Source organism: Rattus norvegicus, chromosome 17 (assembly GCF_021556685.1).
Source record: "Rattus norvegicus strain SHRSP/BbbUtx chromosome 17, alternate assembly SHRSP_T2T, whole genome shotgun sequence".
NCBI classification, from domain to species: domain Eukaryota; kingdom Metazoa; phylum Chordata; class Mammalia; order Rodentia; family Muridae; genus Rattus; species Rattus norvegicus.
In genome coordinates, this window is record NC_141550.1 from 35613230 (window position 1) to 35639917 (window position 26688).

Sequence of the window (26688 nt, forward strand, 5' to 3'; positions counted from 1 at the left end):
CTAGTTGATGGCCACGTGCTGCGGGGATCTCAGGAGTGATCGCTTATGCGGAATCTTGGTGGGACCCGCTTGGGCATGCGCCCCGCCACTAGTGCGCCCTGGGCCTCCCTCTAGGAGCCCCTTGAGCCACCGCCCTTGCCCTTCCCTGCGGTTACTTTATTACTTTTTTACATTTTCCCCAGTAGCTGCTTCTACCGAACTCCGTTCCCTCCCTCGACATTCCAGACCCAGCAGGGTCCCCAAATTTAAGAAACTACTTTTAAAGGAATGAATGGACCGGGTGTGCTCTGCTGGCTTTTGCGCTGAGGGCAGCTCGGCACGCGGGTGGGATCCAGCACCTAGCAAGGTTGGAGTACCGATCTCGGAGAGGGCATGTGTTTGATCCCGGGATGCAATTGTCCGGGTTTCTTCTGGCCAGTGAACCCTGAGCCCTAACTCTGGGGGAAGTTGATTACAAAGTTTCAGAGAGCTAGCAGAGTGCGCTCTGGCAGCGGAACACAGGGCCCAATGCAGACCCCAGGACATCAGGACGGAAGCCCTCTCACAGAGTCTTTGTTCTGCACTAGGGAAGAGGTTTGGCAAGCACTGGAAGGGTGCTTGTTGTGATCCACACTCATGGCATTCCACACCCAGCAAGTTCCCTTCCTACCCCCTCTTCGTATCCTTTATCCTAGCCAGGAATACAGCTCCCAAACCCGTCTCTTTACCCTCGAATTTAACAACTCACTGAGACTTCTATGTCTAGATTTGGGGAAAGAGTATATAAAGTGTGCGGACCTCAAGAGGTTGGGTATTTGCTTTAGAATGTTTGGGTGTCGTTTTAAACTCCCTTTGTCCTGAAGACTGACTTATTATAAAAGGCTGCTTCTCCCTCTACTTTCTCCCACCTTCTTGCTTTTTTCTTCCATTCTGGTGAGATCTCGAAAGAAAATTGGCGCTGCTTTGAGTTTCTTAGTGAGTCAACCATGTTGGGATGAGAGCAGAATGAGGCGCGGTTGTAAAGATGGGGACCTCAGTTCTGGAAATGGACAATTTGCAGAAGGCTGGAGGAAAGTGACTCCGAGACAAGGAAGATGGGGAAGGGGATTCAGGGCTGCAACACACCAGTTTTGGGGAGGGGGTGGGTAGAGGATGGGGAGTTAGAGGTGAAGGAGGAAGATCCTATAGCTGTGAAAGGAAGGGAACCAGGGAGGAGCCATAGGTATGGGGGTGAGAAGGAGCCATGTTAACCTGAGAGTCTTGTTAATGTAGTTGGAGGTGAGAGGAAGTTTTCTGAGGTTTAAGACGGTGGTCTCTGTTCAGCATCCTGGGGGACAACCCTCCCTCCCCACCATGAGTGGCATACTGCCAGCAGCAACAGGTAGCCCACAAGGGCTAGGTGTAGGTCCCTGTGGGACACTTAGTGGCCTCTGCCATGCAGATTTGAGGTTTTCCCCCAGGGTCATGTGTGGGCACTGATAAGGGAGGGAGAAGAGACTTTTCCATCTCTTAGATCTACTTTGAATTCTTCCAGGCTGTTGGGTGGAGGAGGGTGAATAGGGTGGAAGGTCATGGATGGAGAAGCTTCCGTGAGCCCCACCTATATGATTGTACCTCTTATCTTAAAGGGTTGATAGGATCCTTCACAGTATGTCTCTTGGGATGCTGAGAAACGGCAGAAACTCACTGCCAAAGTGGACCGCTCCTCTCCCTGATTGGCAGGAAAAGTGCAAACAAAGAGGTGCATCTCCCGGAAACAATGAGTTTGGAGATTTCCCCCGGGCGTGAGAGCGTGGACTGAAGGCTGGGTGTTCAAAGGGTGTGTGTGAAGAGACCGAGATCCGCATCTTCTGGGCAAAAGTTTTCTGGGAGGTGGAAGGAGAGTGGGTCGGGACTGAGTTGCTAGTGCTTTGGGGACAGAGCAGCCGGAGCTGCGCACCAAGGCTCAGAGTCGGGCGGGAGATGCGGGGAGAGGGAGGGGGCGGGGAGGGAGGGGAGGGAGAGAGGAGGAAGGGGTGAGAGGGAGAAACCTGCCGCGGCTCTCCGCCTCTTTGTCTGCTCTGGGACTTGGAACAAAAGGGGGAACTCTGATGAACTCCTTCTCCCGCTCCCTGGACGCCCGGGTATCTCTTTCTCGCAACTTTGTCAAGGCGACTTTCTCCGCTGTCAGGCTGCGCAAAAGTGTCCCAGCGCTTCGCAGGCTGCAACAATGGAAACAATGTTCCTTCAAAGTGGGACGAAGTAGAGGGAGAAGGTGAGTGACTTGTCCTGTTTATCCTGCTTCCCTCAGGTCGCCCTGCTCCCAGCCCTTCCGAGGGCAAAGTCATAGATCCAACAGCCAAGTTTGACTGTTTTTCTTTTTTATCTTTTTTTTCTTCCTGTATCTCTTTTCCCGGTTCTCCTTTTCTTTTGTTCTTTAAGGCTCTGGCACAGATTGTTTTATTTGTTTATTTTAAACGCGTTTATTTCATGTGCTTCTTCTTTAGGGCTGGTGAGGGGCTGGGAAGAAGGGCATCCAAACTAGACTCTGCCTCGCTTGTCCCCAGTTGTGTGTAGATTGGAGGAAAATGTTCTAATAAGAATGGGAACTAGATCAAGCTCACCCGCACATAAGCCCCGACTTTGGTCACAAAAAAGGAAGAGATGCAGAGGCGGGGGTCATTTCCTCACTCATTTTCAAACTTCACTGTCTTATAGAGCGCTCCGGGGACACGAAGCTTGCAACAATAGAATGCAGACAGGGCTTGGGTGGTAAGGGGGTTCCAGCAAATTAATAGTACTTTGGGAAGTTTTCTTGGGGGTTGGGGTCCAGTTGAGGAAGCCACAGGTTCCAGACTGTCAAGAGTTGTGCCGGATGAAGCTGATGGGGCCTGGACCATTAGTTAAGAGTCCGCTCTCTCACCTCCCTGGTTTGGTTCAGTTTAATGACCCACCCAGAATGACCTATTGCTGTCCTCGTCGGCATCCATCCTCTCTTCGGTGGTGGCGACCCTCAGCCTATTTCAGCCAGTTTGAATAGAAAGGGGACCACGAGCCTGCGGAGATCCCCTGACCTAGCCCTCCGCCCCGCCTTTTGTGTTTTAACCTTTTGTTTCTATCGGCCACACCCGCCCAAAAGAGCGGCGGCTTTTTCGTCTCTGCTCTGTGGGAAAGCAGCGCAGTTCCCTCCAGTTAGCAGTGAAGGGCGGCTTCCTAACTTTGTTTCCCAAGTCCCCTAACTTACAGAAAGCTTCTGCGTGGGTTCTTGCTCAGTAAGTCAACATCATCACTTTATATGAAATATCTTTTGCTGCTTTTCTACTTCGTTCTTAAAGTTGTTTATCTCTACCAGCCACTTGCGTACATAAAAAAAGATAACTTCGAGACCTAAGTTAGGTTTGTCCAAAGGACAGAGGTTGGCTTTATCTGTCGGATGACTTTAAATATGACTTTGTCTTGATTCTGCAACACAAAACCAGGCCCATGGTCTTCAGGTATGTTTTGTGGGCTCCGTCCAAATACCAAGGTAATTTATCACCTTCTCCACCCTCTTCCGAGTTCCAAAATGCTGGAGGTGCTTCAAGCTCTTGAGCACTTTTCAACAAGACAAGTGAAACATGGAACTCATCCTACTCCGGGTGACTCCAGGAAGCATCCAAACAATGCATTAACTTCTGAGAGGTAGCATCCTGCAAGGTGCCAGAGCTGTGTGGAGCTTTGAATCTTCATGTCAAGGACTGAAATGAACTAAGACGACAGTTATTCTCTAAGGAAAGGAGTGTGTAGACTGCCCCTGCAACTAACCTTGATAAATTCTGATTGTATAGGTGTCGTTGCCAGCAGCTCCAAGTGTCATATCAGGCACTTAGCAGAAGTACTTCCTACTGGAATGCCTTGGGATTACTCTTATTGGAAATATACGTACCAGCCAGTAGCATGGAGATGCCAGGACCCCAGCAAGTTAGCACTGGATGAAATACCATCAACTTCTTCATTTAGAGTTTCTTCAGATAAAGTGTTGCGGGTTCTGACAAGGCTTTCACTATGTGGATTATTGGAGTGTGATGCCCAGGAATTCTCTACTTATAGAAGGTATGTTTCTTAGACACCCACAAGCACTTCCTTTTGGGCCTGATACTTAATGCCGCTGGAGAACTGTCTCCTTGTTTTGAGCCGTTGCCTGACCAAGTGATTTATAACTTTCTGTTTCCTTCTTGGGGACTGTTTTGTAGACAGTTTCTCAAGTGAAATGATGACTTGGGAGTGTTGATGAAGTTTATTGATTTTTTTTAAAACTATATATCCGTCAATATCTGCACATGTAATGAATGTTGATTTATGTAGATATATGTACATTTTGTGTCAGTAATGGGCCCGATGTCTTCAACAGTCCATACCTTATTTTATCTGTGGCTGGTATCCACAGCCGACATTTTCTTTGAACAGAACAGGCGTGCTTTATGTTCTTGTCGTTATTATTTGCATTTTGGCAGTTTATTTTGTAAATAAAGTCCAGAAGTGACCCCCAAATAAATATATTTCTAATGGTAGGATGTCAATACAAAATGCAACGAGTTCTCTTAGAATGAAAGGTTTGGCCATGTCATAACCAAAGGGCTTGCGGACGTGTTTAACCTTCATGGCAGATTCCCAAGATTTTGTATTCCCTTTTGAATACCTTACAGGTAATTTCTGTTCATCTCTGGGAATGCAGCTCAGCGTGTTGTCATCTCAATAGCCACATGAAAAGTTGTTTCCCTACAGGGTTTCCTGCCCTTGTGGAAGTGGTTTGCCCTGAAAGCTCAGTTTGGTCAAAAAAAAAAAAAATTAATTGGGAAAAAACTTACCACATTATGAGTAAAATAGAATGAACTTGGGATTTGTGTAAAACTAGACTTTGAAACCCTTCCACACTTCTTTTGTTTATCACCTATAAAACAAAGGTTTAAATGAACTTCCGAAATCCTTTATCTCGAAGATGCTCCGTTTTGTTCCTGAAATTTAGATATGTTTGTTCTGCAGTTAATTTTCCAGTTGTTAAACAAGAGAGGGAAGGCCCTGGAGTCTCACTCCTGTGCTTGATTGCCGCAGAATATACTTTCAGCAAAGTGTGCTAGACAGAGGTGTCCGTGTTGCCTGGCTTTCCCTGGAAGTTCATCTGCTAGAGTATTTTTCTCAGAGAGGACGGTGTGGCTCTCAGGAAGACCGTTACCCTTCTGAAGTTACTGTATGGGAATTTGGTTTAATGGCTACCCGGTGTGGGCTCAAAAGTTTAGTGTTGGAATGAGTCCCAGCCCACGCGATTGCTCTCCGTGACTTCTTTCTTGCCCAGGTTGCTTGATTTCCTTGAATCTTACTTAGTTTTGTCATTTGTGAAGTAGGTACCCTGACACCTGTCCCATACGGTTATAAGAAGCATGTATGTGGGACTGGGATGTCCGTCAGTTATAGAATTCTTTCCTAGCATCATGAGACCCTGGGTTCAATTGCTAACACTGCAAATCACAACAGAACTCCCAAAGCATATATGTTTGGAAAAAATGTAACAGGGGGCTTAGCATTAATAAACTTAATAATCGATATTACTATTAACTTACTCAATGAGTTAGTGATGTTTGGAAGCCTCAAACTTTCTTAACTGGCTTACGAAATATAAACCAGGTCCAACAGAACTATTCACTAAAATAATCAAAATTAATTTGGATGTGAGTGTGCACAAGCTCGAGCATGCCTTTCTCTGAAAACATATTCTGTCCAGTTCCGTTGGCCAATCAATTGCAGGTTAATTTGCTTCAGCAAATATCAGTTATGCATAATTATGAGCTAGCCTGCTGCTGCGGGGCCTGGCCTTACCCTTGGATAAGTGGCTCTTCCTTCCCAGGAAGATGACAATGAGTTTCAGAATTAGTTTACTCAGATTCTGTTTTGTTCTTACACTTATCTGTTGATTTATTCTGTGTTGGAGCAGGCATGTGTGTGTGGCAGTCAGAGAACATCTTGCTACAAGTCCTTTCACCTTGTAGCTGTCTGGGGATTGAACTCAAGTCATGAGGTGTAGTGATAAGTGAGAGCCTTTATTGGGTGAGCCACCTCACTGCATGGGTGTCTACTCTGAAAGTTGTTAATGATGAGGAGGTCTTGGCTATAGCTTTAAAATTTGGGGTGACTGAGGATGTAACTCAGTTCATACAGTGCTTGCCTAGGGCTATGTAAATCTTGTTTGTTGAGTCAGACCTGTAACCCCAACACTCAACTGGTGGACTGGAAGTTCATGGACATCTTTCACTATCAATTTGAGTTTGAGGCCAGCCCAAGCTACATAAAGAGACAAGTATTTATTCATTCATAAGCCACAATGTAAAAGCAATGGCTTCATGGGTTACCAACCTGGAAATTAATTTTTTCTCAACTGCCTTTATTTAAATAGAAATTGGGGTTTGTGGAAACTGTGTTCAGGAGAAGAGCAGTTCTTTCTAAAATGAAGGTGCACTTAGTTTATTGCGTCTGTGCCTCAGAAGGCCGTGGTGCCGTCTGCATGTGACGTCTTACCTGAAGATAGAGTTCATTCCCTTTAGAAAGTTTTGGATAGAAATGACGAAGTATGGCTTCTTCTCATATGCAATCTACCATGAGGTAGTTGCCTAGAAATGATAATAGTCAATGGGGTAATATAGAATATAAAATATGAATATTAGGGTAGGGAAATCTCTTCTAAAAAGTTGTATTCAAGACTTTTGTTATCATTTGTTTGGTTCCCTGCACACCAGCTGTAATAGCTGGAAATGATGTTGTAAAATTTTCCTGTGTATTGAAGTCATTGAAGTTATTACCAGGTTTACTTACCAACTTTAAAGCACCTGGAGTTTTACACTTTTGATGTTTAGCATGGCTAGGTCTGCGTCTGCTTGGCTTATGAGAATCCCCCAGGGTGGTCCCAGTAAACTCCTATAGGAAGCAAGTCTGACTGTTCACCTGCGCTGTCTATAAATGGTGGCTTTCAAGACCTTACAAGTAAATGGAAAGCAGTTGCTCAACTGGCTTTAAAGTCTGGGAGATCAGTAGCTGAGCACTGAGCCGGGCCCTGAGTCTGTGAGCACTGAGCCGGGCCATGAGTCTCTGTGAACACTGACCTGGGCCATGAGTCTCTGTGAACACTGAGCCGGGCCATGAGTCTCTGTGAGCACTGAGCCGGGCCATGAGTCTCTGTGAACACTGAGCCGGGCCATGAGTCTCTGTGAACACTGAGCCAGGCCATGAGTCTCTGAACACTGAGCCGGGCCATGAGTCTCTGTGAACACTGCCCTGGGCCATGAGTCTCTGTGAGCACTGAGCCAGGCCATGAGTCTCTGAACACTGAGCCGGGCCATGAGTCTCTGTGAACACTGCCCTGGGCCATGAGTCTCTGTGAACACTGCCCTGGGCCATGAGTCTCTGTGAGCACTGAGCCGGGCCATGAGTCTCTGTGAGCACTGCCCTGGGCCATGAGTCTCTGTGAGCACTGAGCCGGGCTATGAGTCTCTGTGAACACTGCCCTGGGCCATGAGTCTCTGTGAACACTGCCCTGGGCCATGAGTCTCTGTGAGCACTGAGCCGGGCCATGAGTCTCTGTGAACACTGACCTGGGCCATGAGTCTCTGTGAACACTGCCCTGGGCCATGAGTCTCTGTGAACACTGCCCTGGGCCATGAGTCTCTGTGAACACTGACCTGGGCCATGAGTCTCTGTGAACACTGCCCTGGGCCATGAGTCTCTGTGAGCACTGCCCTGGGCCATGAGTCTCTGTGAACACTGCCCTGGGCCATGAGTCTCTGTGAGCACTGCCCTGGGCCATGAGTCTCTGTGAACACTGCCCTGGGCCATGAGTCTCTGTGAACACTGCCCTGGGCCATGAGTCTCTGTGAACACTGCCCTGGGCCATGAGTCTCTGTGAGCACTGAGCCGGGCCATGAGTCTCTGTGAGCACTGCCCTGGGCCATGAGTCTCTGTGAACACTGCCCTGGGCCATGAGTCTCTGAACACTGAGCCGGGCCATGAGTCTCTGTGAACACTGACCTGGGCCATGAGTCTCTGTGAACACTGCCCTGGGCCATGAGTCTCTGAACACTGAGCCGGGCCATGAGTCTCTGTGAACACTGCCCTGGGCCATGAGTCTCTGTGAACACTGAGCCGGGCCATGAATCTCTGTGAACACTGAGCCGGGCCATGAGTCTCTGTGAGCACTGACCTGGGCCATGAGTCTCTGTGAACACTGCCCTGGGCCATGAGTCTCTGTGAACACTGCCCTGGGCCATGAGTCTCTGTGAACACTGCCCTGGGCCATGAGTCTCTGAACACTGAGCCGGGCCATGAGTCTCTGTGAACACTGCCCTGGGCCATGAGTCTCTGTGAACACTGAGCCGGGCCATGAGTCTCTGTGAACACTGAGCCGGGCCATGAGTCTCTGTGAACACTGACCTGGGCCATGAGTCTCTGTGAACACTGCCCTGGGCCATGAGTCTCTGTGAACACTGCCCTGGGCCATGAGTCTCTGTGAACACTGCCCTGGGCCATGAGTCTCTGTGAACACTGAGCCGGGCCATGAGTCTCTGTGAACACTGCCCTGGGCCATGAGTCTCTGTGAACACTGCCCTGGGCCATGAGTCTCTGTGAACACTGCCCTGGGCCATGAGTCTCTGTGAACACTGAGCCGGGCCATGAGTCTCTGTGAACACTGACCTGGGCCATGAGTCTCTGTGAGCACTGACCTGGGCCATGAGTCTCTGTGAACACTGACCTGGGCCATGAGTCTCTGTGAACACTGCCCTGGGCCATGAGTCTCTGTGAACACTGCCCTGGGCCATGAGTCTCTGTGAACACTGCCCTGGGCCATGAGTCTCTGAACACTGAGCCGGGCCATGAGTCTCTGTGAACACTGCCCTGGGCCATGAGTCTCTGTGAACACTGAGCCGGGCCATGAGTCTCTGTGAACACTGAGCCGGGCCATGAGTCTCTGTGAACACTGACCTGGGCCATGAGTCTCTGTGAACACTGCCCTGGGCCATGAGTCTCTGTGAACACTGCCCTGGGCCATGAGTCTCTGTGAACACTGCCCTGGGCCATGAGTCTCTGTGAACACTGCCCTGGGCCATGAGTCTCTGTGAACACTGCCCTGGGCCATGAGTCTCTGTGAACACTGCCCTGGGCCATGAGTCTCTGTGAACACTGCCCTGGGCCATGAGTCTCTGTGAACACTGCCCTGGGCCATGAGTCTCTGTGAACACTGCCCTGGGCCATGAGTCTCTGTGAACACTGAGCCGGGCCATGAGTCTCTGTGAACACTGCCCTGGGCCATGAGTCTCTGTGAACACTGACCTGGGCCATGAGTCTCTGTGAACACTGCCCTGGGCCATGAGTCTCTGTGAGCACTGACCTGGGCCATGAGTCTCTGTGAACACTGAGCCGGGCCATGAGTCTCTGTGAGCACTGACCTGGGCATGGAGTCTCAGCTCTGATTTCCTTTATTTGCTCCAAGTTTGTGCTTGTATTCCCAAAATTACTTTGATCTCTTCTTTATAAAATAATGGTTTTTACACTTTGCACTTTATTTATTTATTTATTTATTTATTTATTTATTTATTTATTTATTTATTTATTTATTTATTGTGTAATGTGTGCATGTACCAAGACAGCTTGTGAAGTTGGTTCTTTCCTTCCTCAGTGTAGTTTCAAGGGACCAAATCAGATTGTCAGACTTGGTAGCTGGTGACTTTTTAAGTAGAATTTTATTTTTTAAGACTTTTTTGAATCTTGTGTGTGTGTGTGTGTGTGTGTGTGTGTGTGTGTGTGTGCACTAATGGACATGCACACCTGAGGGGATCTGAGGGAATGTTAGATCCCTTGGAGGAAGAGTTATAGGTGGTTTGATTCCCCTCCCGTGTGGGTGCTGGACTGGACTTGGGATCCCTGTACGAACAGTAAGCTTTCCTGACCTCTGAGCCATCTCTCCAGCACCAGATTTGCTGATGTTTAAAATGCTATCTATGTCTAAGAATTTAGGTGTCATTTCTGCCTATCGCTTGGACTGGAATTAATCCTAGGGCCTGGCTTTTGCTGGGCCAAGCCTCACCCTCAGTCACCTGTTCTATATTATGAAGATGCAGATGTTCAGAGGTATACCGTGACTCGAGGAGACCTGTATAGTTCTTCTAACCTTTCCTCATACCTTCCATTAACTATCATGGGTGCATTCAGTGTGCCAAGTGTTGGGACACAGATGGAGAATGTCAGTAAAATGCTGCCCTTCTGAAGCTTCTAGTGACGATGAACTCTATATTCAAAGGTAGAAGTTAGCATTAAAAAATGGAGCAGGAAGGGAGATGGGAGTGAGGGGAGAGGTTGCTGATTTCTGTAGGCTGGTCAGGCACCACCTTATCAGGGAGGTAACCTTGAGGCTGAATAGGAAGGAAGGATAGGAAAGAGCTTCTGCTATCAGGGCGGAGAGCATTCAGGCTGAGGCAGGGGCAAGAGCCTGAATTATCAAGGCAAACCCAGAGGGAGTGGAGGGCACACATGAGCCAGTAGTGAGATGAGGTGTGGGAGGTATCAGGAATGTGGGCAGATAGCAAGAGGCCTTGAAGGCCAGAGCAGGGCAGTTTATACCAAGGGGACAGTATGGCATTGAAGTGGGTGACCTGACATGACTAATGTTGTCACAGAGTGACTGTGGTTGTGAAGCCAGAGCAAAGATGTGCTAGATGGAACCAGGGAGACCCTTACAAGCTACTGTGCTTACCCACTGCCAGGATGGTGCCTGGGGCAGTAAGACGGAGGGAGCCTAGAGATATAGTTGGGAGACACTGAGTGCTATTTAAAGCAATAGGTGGATGAGTTCAATGAAGGAGAACGCGTAGAACCTCCCACACTCCCCCCTAGCTCTCAATTAGTTGGGTGTGGTGGCATGTCCTTGTAATCCCAGCAGAGGTAGAAACAGGCATACCCCTGGGACTTGTTGGCTAGCAAGTCTAGCACACTTGGTAAATTCTAGGCAAATGAGTGGTCTTTTCTTAAAAGATCACAAAAGAAAAACAAAACAAAACAAAGATGGTCAGTACTTGAGGATTGACACTCGGACACAGTTGACCTCTGGCTTACACACACACACACACACACACACACACACACACACACACATACACACATACACACACACACACACACACACTATCCATGAATCCTGATTGAAATTTGTTAGTATTTATAAATGATTAAAATATTTCCATATGCCTGGTGCAGGACAAGCTTTTGATCCCAGCACTCAGCATGCAGAGACAGGTAAATCTGTAAGTTCAAGGCCAGCTTGGTCTACATAGTGGATCTGATACCAACCAAGCGTCCGCAGTGAGACCATTTCAGAACAGATGACCACCTTCGCTGCCAGTTATCTCAGTGGACCTAGTAGTAGCCACCGTGGGACAACTCAGTAATGCCCATGTCTTACTTTGTAGACAGAAAAAAATGAGCCCAGATGTAAAATGGTTTGTCCAAAGTCATTTAAGTATCAGACAATGAATGCTATTGCTTAACTTCCAATTAGTGTCATTGACAAAGGAGAACATAGTAGTAGTGAAACTAGGTTCCAACCTTATGGGACAGTAGGAAGAACTGCAGGGTACCCAGAGCACTTGAATCATAAGCAGGGGAGGAGACGACTCACTATAGTGGTTAGGTAAGACGTAGAACATGCATGGCTTTTTGACAGGTTTTTAGAAGAATAAAGACTATTTAAGTTTGAGAGGATGAGGGCTGGAGAGATGGCTCAGAGCTTAAGAGCACTGACTGTTCTTCCCGAGGTCCTGAGTTCAAATCCCAGCAACCACATGGTGGCTCACAACCATCTGTAATGAAATCTGATGCCCTCTTCTGGTGTGTCTGAGGACAGCTACAATGTACTCATATATAATAAATAAATAAAATATTTAAAAAAAAGTTTGAGAGGATGAAACAATGAGATAACTAGATTATGTGGAGAATTGGGAGCCCCCTGTATCCTGCTGAGCAGTGAGTGAGGGAAGTGGGTAGGAGACAGAGCAAGTGGCATTACATGGCAGTTTTCCAGGGGAGACACAACGTTACAGTTCTGTTTACTCTAGAAAGGGAGCCCAAAATAGACTCAAGTAACAATTGCACCGAAGTCCAGTTTGGTGAACCAATAAGCTGTCTCTTTTTTTTCTTTAATTGGGCTAACAGGAATAGGGATGAGGGGTTACCAAAGCAGCAGCATTACCAGAAGCCCACCCCAGCGTGGTGGGACCTGAGAAAGCTGAATCCCTGGAGCTCCCTACCCAGTTGCCTGGAGCAGGCAGCTCATGGTACAAACATCTTTCTTGCTGTAGTTTGGCAGCTCAGTCTCCATTTTCAGCATCTGTGATGCTCCCTGGAACAAATGTTTCAAGTTGGAGGAGTGTTATGACTTGGAAGATCATGCCATTCAGTGACAAGGGCTAGTTCAAAACAAATGAACTCTTTTGAGATTTTTATTTTGGGGTGTGTGTGTGTGTGTGTGTGTGTGTGTGTGTGTGTGTGTGTGTGTGTGTGTACATGTGTGCTTGTGCAGGTGGAGACCAGAGAACAAATTTTGGATGTCATCCTCCTCATCTTGTTTAGTTTTGAGACAGTCTCTCACTGGCCTAAGATTCTCTTAACAGGCATGGCTATAATCTTTGGCCAGCATCTCTATGGACTCACCTGTTTCTCTCCAGGGCTGTGATCACAACCTTGGATCACAAAAGCCCTTTAAAACATTTTTGTTTGTCAGGGGGTGGGAGTTCTGAGTGTGGAACTCAAGTCCTTATGCTCAAAGGTAAGGACTTTACCAGCTGAGTCATCTCCACAGATCTGTTTGTTTGTTTCAGGCAGGGTCTACCATTGCACAGGCTGAACTTGACCTGTAACTCTCTTGCCTCTGCTTTCTGAGTGTGGGGATCACAGGAGTGTGCCACTATGCCAGAGAAATCGCATTTGAACAGAGGGATTATGATGTGGTATCATGGATGATGATGCTAGAATATACTATGTCTGAACATAGATTCAATACCACACATATGCGTTTTAACCATTCTGCTTTCTCTCAAGCTGTGGAAGAGAGGTATGTCTGAATCACCCGCTGCCACTGATACTCCACATTCAGCATCTGTGTTTTGGGAGGTTTTTGGACTCAAATAAGGATTCTCCCCACTTAGATTTTATACAGCAAGCATTTGCTGGGTATGGTGGCCTGTGCAGGTAGTCTCAGAATTCGGAGACTGAGGCAGGAGGAGAGTAAATTTGAAGGTAGCTTGTTCTACATATAGAGGCCTTGGCTTGAGAGAGAACTTTATTTTTATTTTGTTATATGTTTGGATTTCTTACTGAAGGAATTCAGAATAGGGCTATCCCAGAGCACCTAATGTATTGCCTTTGCTGCCTGAGGTAGGAAGGATAAGCTTTGATGCAAATGGCATGCATTGATTTGCCTTTTTAAAATTGTGTGTCGTGTGTGTGTGTGTGTGTGTGTGTGTGTGTGTGTGTGTGTGTGTGTCTGTATGTCTGTGTGCCTGTGTGTTTTGCTGGGATGCTTATGTGGAGACCAACAGACAACTTTTAGAAGTAGTTTCTGCTTCAGTGTGGGTCCTTGTGATCTAATTCAAGATGCCAGGCTTGATGGCAAGATTGTTAACATGCTGAGCCAAGCTGCTGGCATGGATATCATATACTTTAAAACACATATTAGTGTATGTGCCACCAACACCGTTTCTGGTCCTTTCACATAAAGATTCCCTGTACCTGTTGGCAATTTCTGTCCTTAATCATTGGTTCCAGGGAACTGTTCATCTTTCTGTCTCTATAGATTTCCCTTTCTAGAACATTTCATAAGAATGGACTCATGCATTGCTGGTTTTTTTGACTCTGGGAGCTTACCACAGAGCTACAGAGTTCACACATCTGCACTCTATTTTTTTTTGACAACTAAGTAGTATTCTACCACACAGACACACTTCCTTGTGACCTGTTAGATGATGGCCAGGTGAGTTTTTAACAATTTTTAGCTACCTTGAACAGTACCGTAATGAACATTTATCTATATCTGTGCATGGATAGATACTTTAATTTCTCCTGAGTATATATACCTAGGTGTTGACCTGATGGGTGGTACAGTACTTATGTGAAACTTCTAAGAAACTCTCTTTTCTAAGTGTGTGTCTTAGTCACTGTTCTACTGTTGTTCTTCTACTGAAGAGACGGAGGCCAAGGTACTTCTTATAAAAGAATGCATGTGATTGGGGGCTGCTTACAGTTTCAGAGGGTGAGTCTGTTATCATGGTGACGGAGAGACAGTGCCAGAGAGAAGTAGCTGAGAATTAAACTCTGATCTGAAGTCAGCAGGGAGAGAGAGAGAGAGAGAGAGAGAGAGAGAGAGAGAGAGAGAGAGGAGAGACTGGAACCTGGCATCTGTCAACTTTTTTAGCTCCCCCCCCCCCCCCCCGGGACCGAACCCAGGACCTTGCGTTTCCTAGGTAAGTGCTCTACCACTGAGCCAAATCCCCAACCCATCTGTCAACTTTTAAAACCTCAAACCCCACCCCAGGGTCACAGTTTCCCCAACGAGGCCACACATGCTAATTCTTCTAATCTATCTCAACGGTTTCCCAGTGGAGGACTAAGCATTCACATATGTGAACCTATGGGGACCATTCTCTCCCCCCCCCCCCCCCCCCCCCCCCGCAGTTGAGGACCTCTACCACTGAGCTAAATTCCCAACCCCTATGGGGACCATTGTCACTCAAACCACCAACCATGTTACAGGTTTTAGTTACTGGCAGCAATGGGTGAAGGTCCTAGTTTCTCCATAATTCTGTTCCTTAGCTTCCCAGCATAACCATCAAGCCCGGGATAAAATGGAGTCACTCCGGGACCCAATGGGCTTTAGCTTGGTCAGTAAAGCCCTGGGGCCTCAGCAGGTCTGTCTTGCTTGTCCCTGTTTGTTGCTAGAGCAGAACAGAGTACCCAGCCATCGTATGGAGGGCTCTGTCCCAGTGCAGTGTGCTGCTAAAGAAATAAAAAAAGTTGGGTTCTCTACATATGAAATAGTTGTGGTTTAAACATCACCTACAGACTCAGAGAAGTAACCTATACTGTTAGAATCAGGTCATTAAAGGACTTTGATATTATCACATTATGAGGTTGGGAGAACGAGGTGGGGGCAGGGTTCGATCCGTGCCTGTAATCTAAGCACCTGAGAGACAGGGGCAGGATAATTCAGAACAATAAGCTAAGCACAGCGGCTACCTGATACCCTCCCTCAAAAAACCAACCAACTAATCAACCAAAACCAACTAAAAAGATCACAGAAATAATTTTGGAGGACTAACCTGTATACTAACTGCAAAGCTCAGCCCTGGGAGGTGACCCGTTACAGTTGCCAAGCCCCAACATTCCTCTCTTATGAGGCAACATGTAACATTTGGTATCCCCAGTAACAGTTTTTCGAAATCTTGAGGCATGCAAACTCACAGGCACCAAATCCTTGGCTTAAGATAAGGATATTTAGACTAGGTTAAGTGTTGGACATCTTGGCAGCAACGTGACAGCAATTATTTGAGATTGGATTTTTTGAAATAAACGATTTTCTTTGCCTTAGCATTTTCGAGGCAGTTTTACACTAATTCGGGTAAGCCTGAGTTACAAAGCAAGTTCCAGTCTTCTTAGTGCCCCTGTCTTCTTAGTGCTGGCATTACAGGGCCACCATATCTGATCTTTTGTGACTTTTTTTTTAAAATTGATTTTAAGACAAGGGTCTCAGATATCCCGAGTTAGCCTCAAACTTGCTGTGTAGCCAGTCATGGTCTCACAGGTTTGAATCTCTTGTCTCTGATGCCCATGTACTGGAACTTCAGGCAAGTGCTGTCCTGACTGGATCGTGAACTCCTTAAGTGTACACCCATGACTTTTTTTTATACTAGGCAAGAATTCTCTCTAACTGAATTACATCCTCAGCCCTCTCTTTTGAAATTCTTTTAAAAATATTTGCCATGGGATCTATCAAATATAGAGAAAAAAAATCCATGCTTCACTGATCTTTGCTGGAAAATTCCAGAACAGGTAGATCAGCTTAAAACCAGTCGGGTAATGGCTCAGGGACTTTTCACTCGAGACTCTGAAAATGAATCTAAAGTAAAAAGTAATCTTCATAGTTACGAGACATTATAAAAAACATGATCAGTATGTGATGGCACTCACTTGTAAGCATAGCACTCAGAAGGAAGAGGCCAAGAGTTGGAAATTCAAGGCTTGCCTTAGCTACATAGGGAGTTCGAGATCAGCCTGGGCTATATGAACAAGGATTTGGGGATTATCCTCACTGTTTTCTTCAAGTCAAGTGTCCACAGAGCTGTAGACATCTCTTCCAAAAGCTCCAATCCTTATTTTCTTGGTTCTCTCTCTCTCTCTCTCTCTCTCTCTCTCTCTGTATGTGTGTGTCTTTCTCTCTGTCTCTCTCTCCCTGCCTTCCTCCTTTCCTCCCTCCCTCTCTTTCTCCCTCCCTCCATCTTTTACATGAGTGCTTGCACATGTACACACACACACATACACACACACACACACACACCCACCTCTAAAACCTCTCTATCAGTCAGTGTGAAACCACCAACATGTGTAGCACAGCTTCCCCCAGCCCCCAGCACAGTGGTAACATGCAGTGGTTATGTTCATGGGATAATGATGTAGGAAATACTTTCATATTTGGGTTAGATGCAGGGTACTGTTGCGAATATTTTCCTAAAGGTTGGCTGACTCCTTGGATGTGGAAGCAGTGAATCTGTAGCTCTTAGAGGCAGGCTGAGTAGCCGGCTCATGCCAGCCCACCTCTAACCTAGGCGCCTCCCTCCTATCAGTCTTCTAGGTTTTCCAGGCTAGAGGGGGATTCAGCTCTTTTCTCATTGCTCTAAAAATTCCTAAGAAGCAGCAGCTTGGGCTCGAGTCGGGGGGGGGGTATTTCTCTTTTCTTTTCTTTTCTTCTCTTCTCTTTCTTTCTTTCTTTCTTTCTTTCTTTCTTTCTTTCTTTCTTTCTTTCTCTCTCTCTCTCTTTCTCTCTCTCTCTCTTTCTTTCTTTCTTTCTTTCTTTCTTTCTTTCTTTCTTTCTTTCTTTCTTTCTTCCTTTCTCTCTTTCTTTTTTTTTTAAGGGACACAGTCTATTCTGGTGGAAAGGCATGACCATGGGAAGGAGTGTGAGGCAGTTTGGCCCTGTAGTGCCTGCAATCAGGAAGCCCAGAATGATGGATTTTTGTCTCTGCTTGTGGTTGGCTTGTTACTCAGTCAGGAATACTCCTGAACATTCGTGACTTTGCTGTTAAATTAAACCTTTCTGGAAACATTCTCATAGGCACAGTTCTAAATCCCATTAATTTGACAGTGAGGATGAACCCTCACACATGGAATAGGGACCTATGAGCCCACACTTTATTTCTCTGGGATCTGTCTCTGTCTCTGTCTGACACGGTGTGCTGTCTTTATTCCTTGAGTCCCTTATTTTCAGCACTGGTCTGGAAAGAAGAAAGAACTCCAAGTGTCTTCTCCATGCTGTAGCAGAACTACCACAGCCTGTGCAAATGCCTAGTTGTCACGTGGGTGCACCATGGCCTGCTCTCATCTCTGCCCTAAAGGTGATGCTTAGATGTTCCAGTGAGTGGGCCAGTACATTAGCGTGCGTATCTAAGCCCGTTGCAGATTGTGTCAACCTGAGGTAAATAAGTCATGGAAGGAATAATCTAGCAGTTGGAGCTCCCAGGGGCAGGCAGTGTGCTCAGGCTTCTCCTCGTCACCCTGTGTACACTGCTTCTTCTGTTCAGCGCCATCACAAGCTGATACTCTCCTTGGGATTCCCTTTCTGTCTTCCCCAAGCTACTGGAGTGAGTGCCCAAAGGTTAGCATAGGTGATAGCCACCATAAGGGGCTACATGTCACCTCCTAGACAACTTTTCTGAAATGCTTCCCTGTGTTAGGCCATCGTGGTCAGAGTAAATTCAACAGTGATATAAGAAAGAATTTACCAGCATATATTTTCAGCTTCTCTCATTTTGTAGATTAGTGTAGGTCCAAGGATAAGGGAAGTTCACTGTCATTCTGTCTTTAGGGTAAATAAACCTTGGTTCCTTCTGAATTAATGTTCAGCATTTCACTGTGGGAATTTGGGTGAAAGTTCATGGAATGTTTTTCTTACTTTTTTTCTTGTCAATTTCTGCCTGACTCTAGAGCCAAATTAAAAATTCTCACTTTACTCTCTTGATCCAACTATTATACCTAAGTATATCATGTGGTCTCCTGGCCAAATGTTTGCAGAGGACCAGCTAGCAAGGACTGGAAGGATGCTGTCCTTGCTCTAGCGCCAATTTCTGGCTTGCTTACATGACCTCTTGTGTTCTGAGGGTTTGGGCATGACCCCTGGGAAAGGACTCATAACCTAAGTACCTGGCGGTTCCACTAGATAATGACCCCATCTTGTTTTTCTAATTTTAATTACATAAATTTATTTATTGTCTGTGCACACATGTGTGTATGTGTGTATGTGTACGCATGTACATGCACTAATAAACCATGATGTACTTGTGGGAATTAGTTCTCCCCTTCTGCCATGTAGGACCCAGGGATTGAACTCATGTCTTCAGGCTTAAAGCACCTTGACTAACTGAGTTGTCTGACTGGCCCTCCATCTTATTAATTCAATCAATTATGCAAATTCTACAACTTGCTACTTCCTAGGTTTGCCCTGGCCTCTGTTCTCTTCCATTATTTTAGGCCCAGACCACTCTGGGTGGTGCTATGTGTTTGTTTTTGAGACAGAGTCTTACTGTGTAGCTCAGTGGCCTGAAGCTCACAGTCATCCTGCCTCAGTTTCCTCAGTGCTGAGATTCTAGTCATGAGTCACTATGCCTGGCTGTCAATGGTACTATTGGAGTACTCTGTCTTTATTCTTGCTGTAATCTGCCTTCCTCCCTTTGCCTCACTTTCTTCTTCCCTGGGGCCCTTGGTTGTTGTTACATCTACCCACTACTCATCCTTTTTCCCCCTCCCTTCATCTGTTCACCTACTCATCCATCCATCCATCCATCCATCCATCCATCCATCCATCCATCCATCCATCCTTCCTCCCATCCATCCATCCATCCATCCATCCATCCATCCATCCATCCATCCTCCCATCCATCCATTCCTCCCTCCATCCACTCCCCTACCCCTTCATTCTCCCACTTACTCATTTTGTTTTGTTTTGTTTTTAAAGCTTGCAGAACTCATTAACAGAATTCTACAGAATGTGCTCAAAGTCAAGTTGTCTCTGGTTGTTGAAGGTGGCAGGGGAAGAGAGAAAGGTTCCGTCCTTTAGTTAATCTGTGTCCATCATAAATGATGCACTATCTGTGCTTTTTGATAGCTTAGAGTGCTTGGTAAACTGCTCAGTAGAAGAATTACAGACCGATGGCCACAGTAGGGGATCTGCCATTCTCTCTCTCTCTCTCTCTCTCTCTCTCTCTCTCTCTCTCTCTCTCTTCCTTTCCTCCCTCCCTTCCCCTCCCCTCCCCTCCCCTCCCCTCCCTTCCCCTCCCCTTTCCTTTATTGTCTGTTTGGTTTTGGTTTGTTTTTTGAGACAGGTTTTCTTTGCATATCCCTGGCTGTCCTAAACTTGCTCTGTAGATCTGGCTGGCCTTGAACTCATCGACTCACCTGCCTCTGCCTCTTGAGTGCTGAGATCAAAGGAGTGTACCACTACCGTTCAGCTTTCTTGATTCAGCAGCTCTGATGGTAGGGAAAAAGAGGCTGCTGCAGGCCCGAGGAGCTCTAGCCCAAACCCAGTGGTTACCTGTTCCCTCACACATTGCTCTGTATGACCCTTTCTATGTCTTTCAGATCTTAGTCTGTAACCTAGGCTGGCCTTCAGTTCATAACTGCCCTCCTGAGAGCTGGGCTTGCAGGTATGAGCCACGATACCTGGGCTCTTATGATTTAAGGTAGCTTTCATTTCAGCTGTGAAAAGACAGACCCCAGCTGAGAAATGCAACCAAGATGTAGAACCAAAAGGAGAAACAAAAACAATAATGAAAATTTGTCTTCCCTTGCAGTAGCTGCAGTAACAGATATAAACCTCCGGCCACTGCTCCGCCTACTGTTTTCCTGATATTTCCATGGCACGGTTGCATGTTAAAACCTAGTCTTTTGAGGAGGTTATTATACAACCTACAGGCAGGAGAATTGAAAGTTCAAAGTGAGCTGGGCTATATAATGATCTCTTTTTCAGTCAAATACACAAACAAATGAGTGTATACACACACAGACACACACACACACACACACACACACACACACACACACACACACATTTGCAAGAAAAACAATGAACTAGTACTTCAAGTCTGTAATGTGACTTATTAGGGAGGCCAAGATAGGACAATTATTAGTTCAAGTCCTGCCTGAGCCACTTAGTAAGAACTTGTCTTAAGATTTCCAGAATGGAAAATGGGGTAGACTATGTGCCTAGCACGTGTGTGGACCTGGGTTGAGTCTGCATTCCCACCACCAAAGTGCAGTAACAAAAGCTGAAATGTCACAAAAATGGTTCTTGCAGATGAGCTGAAGTTGGGGATCATCCTGGGTTGCCTAGGTAGGCTTTATGTCTAGTCTGGGTTTCCCCACACTAGAGGGGCAGGGGCACTACCCTCACAGAGCAGGCGCAAAGGTTGTACAAAGACTGGCCACAAGCTGTCACTGCTAACTGGAATGGGGGAGATGACTCTTATCTTGTTCTTTCTGCTGCTTTAGCCTACAAACTTTATGTAATTTGTCACGATAACAACAACAAAAACAATTGGGCTGCACACTTGTACACTTCCTTTGTATGCATTACATGCACTTGTGAGTTGAGAGTCTGTGTGTGTGTGTGTGTGTGTGTGTGTGTGTGTGTGTGTGTGTGTGCCAAAGGTCAACTTTGGGTATTACTCTGGACAATTGTCTCCTGTGATGTGTTTTGAGACAGGGTCTCTCACTGTCCTGGAACTCACTCATCCACCTATGCTGGCCAGTCAGCAAACCTAGGGATCTGCCTTTCTCCACCTCTGCAATGCTGGGCTTACAGCACCTGCCACCACATCTGTTTTTTTTTTTTTTAAGTGTGGGTACTGGGGATCAAACTCAGATCCTCATGTTTGTGCTGTGACCCTTACCCCCCAGGCTCACTGGGCTGTGTACTTTCCAGTCCTTCTCCTTTGTCCCTGGAGTCTTCACAGAGAGCAGACTTCTGCACACAGCAGGCACCACATACCCAAGCTGCTCACACTGACTTCTTCATTGGTTCAGAACTTTAGAGCCTGAAGATTTGTATTTAAATTTTTATTGGAAGAGAAGTGAGGCCGGCAAGATTGTGGCATTTATTTGCAAAAGAAGAATTGATACCCCTAAGGCTTACTTCTGTCTCAGTTTATTGCATCTTGAAGCTCGGATTTACACCAGGTTTTAATGTAGCAATTCCTGCACTGGGCTAGAATATTAATAGACGAACCAAGAAACCTCATCTGGAAGAACGGGAAGAGCAGGTTGGTCCAGGCAGTCGTTTGATGTCTTAATTAGATAGGACTTCGGGGCAGGCGCTCTCCTGCACTGACGGTTTGTAAGTGACAGTGCTTCGGGATTTCTGAATCAAACGCAGTGTCTTCTGCTCAAATCTTCCATGAAATACAATTTTGAAACTGTGAGCCTGGCTCTCACTCAGGCAGAACCTGGCTGTATTTATTGGGACTTCAGCTGAACAGCAACTGTGGGGATCATATTCTTTGGGAAATAGAGTTTGTTTTTATGTATAAAGAAGCCATGGAGAAATAGGTGGGATTTAGGCTCAATAGACCCGGGCTGGTGGCAAACATTCCTTTTCCTTTTCTCCATTTCATTTCCCCCTTATTATTCCTTTTGCCTACCCACCCCCACGTCTCTCAACAATGATCTCAGAATCACTACACAGCCAAGGATGACCTTGAACCTTCTGATCCTCCTGCCCCTGCTTTCCAGTTGCCAGGGTTACGGGTGTGCATTTGCACACTCAGCTAGGAAGAAGATATTTTATGGATGTACTGTGAGGCTCATTTTCTTCTGAATGTTTACAGTGTGGCTTGCTATCACCTAAAGTATTAATGTACCATTAGAGTTTGTAAGAGTCTCTTGAACAGATATTTGCAATGATTGGGGAGGGGTTGTCATCACCACCCCTACCATGGAACTGAACTTTGACCTTTAGTTCTGATTAAAGTTAATAGGCAGTTTAGTTGTTGTTTTCTTTTTCTTTTTTTCTTTCTTTCTTTTTTTTTTTTTTTTTCAGATAGTATCTCACTATGAAGCCCTGCCTGGTCTGGAATTCTCTATGTAGACCAGGTTGGCCCTGAAACCCATGTTCTTCTGCCTCCTAAGTATGGGGTGGAAGATGGAAGGCAAGGCACTTTCTTTTTAAGCTAACTCACTTCCTGTATTCAACCAGTGAAGTTCTTGGATTGTGTCTGACCTCGCTCTCCCGCTCTCTACCATATCTTTAATAACTGCTAGAGCTGTGTAGTTTTTACTAGTGGCCACAGTGATTGAATACTGAGGAATTAAGTGCATGATAGGTCTGTCTTATGCAATTCCCTACAGGAAATCTTGAGTCTCAGACGATGTATTTTGTTTGCAACATAAAAGTTGCTCATTAGACAGTTGTTTATAGGATGTTTTTGTGATTGAATAATAATTAAAACCCTCATTTTGATGTAAGCCCAGCCTTAAAGAATTATTTATTTATTTTATGTATGTGAGTACACTGTAGCTGTCTTGAGACATACAGAGAGGGAGTCAGATTTCATTATGGTTGGTTATGAACTACTGTGTGGTTGCTGGGAATTGAACTCAGGACCTCTAGAAGAACAGTCAGTACTCTTAACCACGGATCCATCTCTCCAGCCCTATGTCTGCACAACCTTAACTGGCAATTGGAGTGTCCTGGATTTTCATGTCAACCTAATAATGAATCCTCTATCTTTTCTTCTTTTTTTCTTTCTCCCTTTTCTGTTTGAGACAAAGTCTCACAATATAGCTGAAGCGAGACTGGAACTCATCATGGAACTCTCCCTGACCTTAAGCTTGTGGCAGTCCTCCTGCCTCAGCTTTCACTGTGTGTTCATATATGCACTTATTCCTATATTCAGCATAATTAATTAAAAACAGTTGGCAGTGCTGGGGTTCAGCTTGGCCCACTGTACCCTGTCTGAAACACAACTAGAAAACAAATGAGGAGTTGGGTTTGTTTTCCTTGTGATATAAAAAAAATAATTTATTTTGATAGGCTTTCACCATGTGGTCCTGGCTGGTCTGGAACTCTCTATGTAGACCAGGCTGGCCTGAGATTCATAGAGACCCACCTGTCTCTGCCTCCTGCGTGTGAGACCCTCACGGAGGAATGGAGGAATGTGATGTCTTTGTGTGGTGGTACTTGTGCACTTGTGAATTCACATGGCTGTGGGCTGTAGTTCCTGTAGAAGATAAGGGCAGATTCTACACAGAATGGGGAGAAACTCACTAGCCCTCATTAACTAAGCATCTCGGGAACTGGATGGATTCTAGAGGAGGGAGAATCAGTTTTCTTTAAGAGTGTGGCTCCTTGTAGACTAGCCATGCTCCAGTCAATAGCCTCATACCTAGGAGTATATGGGGCAGCGTAATATTGAAGTTGAGGGATTATTAAAGAGAGAGAGAGAGAGAGAGAGAGAGAGAGAACATAAACTTGGCAACTCGGGGGGCTAGGGGGAAGGGTGGACTTGGGAAGAGTTAGAGGAGTTGGGTTGAATGTACATTGTATGAAATTCTTGAAAAATGGATTGATAAAGATATTCAAAACAAAACCAATAGAAGGTCTCTGGATGCTCAGAGTAAACTGCTTGCCTAGTATGCACGAGACTACAGATTTGATGCTCAGCACCCCAGAAGCTATGTGGTGACTCAATGGCATCACCTTGTGCATAGCAGGAGGGCCTTCCTTTGCTTGGTATTCACTCTGAGTAAGACCATCTTCATAAGGACTGATGGATGCCCTGAGGAATTATAGCAGCATCAGGAATCACCAAGAAGTCCTTTCATCATCTTTTAGCCATTTGTTAAAATGTTGAAAACAAAAACAAAACCCACTTGTCAAGAAAGGATTGGTAATTTTAGTGACATTTGAGAACCCCTAAAAGATTAGGGAGAATATTGTGGTTGCTGAGGCTGCTATTAATGAAGATTCTTAGAGTGTTCAATGTTTAAAAACTTTTATTTGACTGCTTGATGTCAAATCTTGTTCCACACATACATCTGGACTTCCCTAAACTATTAACTCAGTGGTTGAAGATAGGTTTCGGAAGTGTCTTAGTAAAGGCAATGTAGTTTTTGTTAGATATTTTTCTTCTTGATTATGTATAGTTGTGCATAGTACTTGGGAAGCAGAGGCAGGTGGATCTCATGAATTTGGGGCCAGCCTGGTCTACAAGGTATGTTCTAGAACAGTCAGGGCTATTTAGACAGGGTATGTCTAAAAATCAACCAACCAAAAAAAACCACCAACGAAACTACAATAGAACACATATAATTTTTTTTTTTGCTTTGCACATTCATATAAAATTAAAATATCCCCAAACACACAGAAGTAGCACCTTTTTAGTTGTATAACATAGTGGCTTGGGTGAAATAGTCATTTAAATGGAGGGAAATTTGGGTTAACTCTTCTATTTTGCATTTTGGAGATAGGGTCTCACTAGCATTCCTGCCTGCCTCTGCCTCTGCCTCTGCCTCTGCCTCTGCCTCTGCCTCTGCCTCTGCCTCTGCCTCTGCCTCTGCCTCTGCCTCTGCCTCTGCCTCTGCCTCTGCCTCTGCCTCTGCCTCTGCCTCCTCTGCCTCTGCCTCCTCTGCCTCTGCCTCCTCTGCCTCTGCCTCCTCTGCCTCTGCCTCCTCTGCCTCCTCTGCCTCTGCCTCCTCTGCCTCCTCTGCCTCTGCCTCCTCTGCCTCTGCCTCCTCTGCCTCTGCCTCCTCTGCCTCTGCCTCCTCTGCCTCTGCCTCCTCTGCCTCTGCCTCCTCTGCCTCTGCCTCCTCTGCCTCTGCCTCCTCTGCCTCTGCCTCCTCTGCCTCTGCCTCCTCTGCCTCTGCCTCTGCCTCTGCCTCTGCCTCTGCCTGTCTCCTGCATGCTGGAGTTATAGGCATGAACTACCACTCCATTTCAGTCTCTCTTTTAAAGTATTACTGTACTTATTCAGCTTAAGGTTGACAGTGTCAGGGCCAGAGAGATGACTTAATGGCTCAGGGGTGAAGAGTTCACATTGATCTTGTAAAGGTCCCAAAACCTGTGCTCAGTGGCTTACAACTGCTTATGACTTCCTGGGGTATCTGTGTAAACACACACACACACACACACACACACACACACACACACACACACACACACACACACACACACACTTCAAAAGAAAAATAATTCAAAGCAAATTTCTCTTCTGCAGTCTTCAAGAGTTTCATGCATTTTGACTTATATCCATTCTTTCTTCCAACATCTCCCAGATCCACTCTTCCCTTCCTACTCACCCAAATTTGCGTGTCCTATTTTTGCTATTGTTGTTTGTGTGTTTTCCGAGTCATGGATTTTTGAGTAGCGCTGGCTGTCTAGCGCCTCAGTTTGTAGACCAGGCTGGCCTTGAACTTATTAGATCCACCTGCCTCTGTCTCCTGAGCGCTGGGATTAAAGGCATGCACTACCACCACCTGGCTGTGTCCTCTTGAAAAGGAAAAAAAAAAAAAAAAAAAAAAAGAAAGAAAGAAAAGAAAAAAGATTTTTACACCACTCAGTCTAATTTGTACTGCCCATATATTCTTGAGAGCATTGTCAATTTGCCAGGGGATACACTTTTAAAGAAAACTGAATCTTCCTTTCCTAATAACTATCACCTTCCAACAGTTCCTAGACAGAGATGAAACTTTCCGCCCAACTCCCCTCTCCATGCTGGGATTTGATCTGGCTTGAGCTTGCACAGGTCATGTACATGCTGTCACAGCTACTGTGTGTTTATATGTGCAGCTGCATTACTGTGTGTAAGATATTGTTTCCTTGTCATTCATTGCCTCTGGCTCCTATGGTCTTCCCATCTCCTCTTCTGCAATGATCCCTGAGCCTTGGGAGGAAGGGGTTGGATATTTAGACATCCTGTATTGGAATAGGAGATGGGAGGCTAGATAGGGATAAATAATACTAAAGACATTTGGAAAAAGTTATATGAAAACCTACTACTGTAGAGAATTCCTTAAAATGGAATAGTTAATATGGAGTTAACCTATAAAGGGGTACCAGTGCTCTTACTGGACCCCATAGGCTAACAGAGAGCCCATTACCAAGAATGGGTTTCTTATTTTGGAGTTATTGGCAAGTGAGGTCCTATAGGTCCCCCTTAACATTATAGGCTATTAACAATCCTATTAGTTACCCTCCAAAACGTGACATGAAGACCCTATTGCTGAAGACACCACATGCTTGAGTCAGAACATGGATATATCAAGCTAGTACTGACCTAGAAGCTTCATTCCTGCTGACTACCTTTGAGAGTGCTAGAGGCTTCTGGGTATACTATCAGAAGAGAAAAAATAATGCAAATCTTACCTAACTGTGGACCTTACCAACTACAATAATGACCATCC

The 26688-nt window shown here is 45.8% G+C and overlaps 1 pseudogene across 6 annotated transcripts in view; it reads left to right on the forward strand.

Moving 5' to 3' along the window:
* The first annotated feature begins 3946 nt into the window (after nucleotides 1-3946).
* The window catches only part of LOC134482707 (uncharacterized), a 501539-nt pseudogene continuing 478797 nt past the window's right edge, over nucleotides 3947-26688 (forward strand). The window contains exon 1 of one of the 6 annotated variants that reach the window (XR_015641629.1): nucleotides 3947-4050. The product of XR_015641629.1 is annotated as an uncharacterized LOC134482707, transcript variant X22 (transcript). The remainder of the gene's footprint in view (nucleotides 4051-26688) is intronic. The other 5 variants (XR_015641613.1, XR_015641625.1, XR_015641611.1 and 2 more) reach the window with 5 other exon arrangements.